Below are 438 nucleotides of genomic sequence, written 5' to 3'. Positions count from 1 at the left end.
TCCCCGGCCGCTCTCCCCAAAGCCTGTAGCATTGCGGGGGTGGTTGTGACCCAGGCGCAGGACCTGGCACTGAGCCTTGTAGAACCTCATACAGTTGTCCTCAGCCCATGGATCCAGCCTGTCCTGATCCCTCTGCGGACCCTCCCTGCCCTCAGCCAGATCAACACTCCCGCCCAACATGGTGTTGTCTGCAGACTTGCAGAGAGTGCATTTGATCCCCTGGTGCAGACCATTGACAAAGGTATTGAACAGAACTGGTCCCAGTCTGAGCCCTGGGTAGCACCACTTGTGACCAGCCACCAGCTGGATGTAGCTCCCTTCACCACCGCTCTTTGGACCCATCCGAGCCGTGAGCGGCCAGTTTCTTACCCAGGAACAGTACACCCATCCGAGCCCTGAGCGGCCGGTTTCTTACCCAGGAACGGGAAACCCCTCCCA

General features: G+C 59.4%; 1 protein-coding gene across 1 annotated transcript in view; it reads left to right on the top strand.

The window, feature by feature from the left end:
* Positions 1 to 438, top strand: part of LOC104467341 (golgin subfamily B member 1-like) — a gene marked incomplete at its 5' end in the record, with an annotated part of 25030 nt that overhangs the window by 20706 nt on the left and 3886 nt on the right.

The sequence above is a fragment of the Pterocles gutturalis genome, unplaced genomic scaffold, assembly GCF_000699245.1.
Source record: "Pterocles gutturalis isolate BGI_N339 unplaced genomic scaffold, ASM69924v1 scaffold18291, whole genome shotgun sequence".
Classification (NCBI taxonomy): Eukaryota; Metazoa; Chordata; class Aves; order Pterocliformes; family Pteroclidae; genus Pterocles; species Pterocles gutturalis.
Note: the sequence above shows the minus strand (reverse complement) of the source record. Positions and strands in the feature narration are given on the sequence as shown.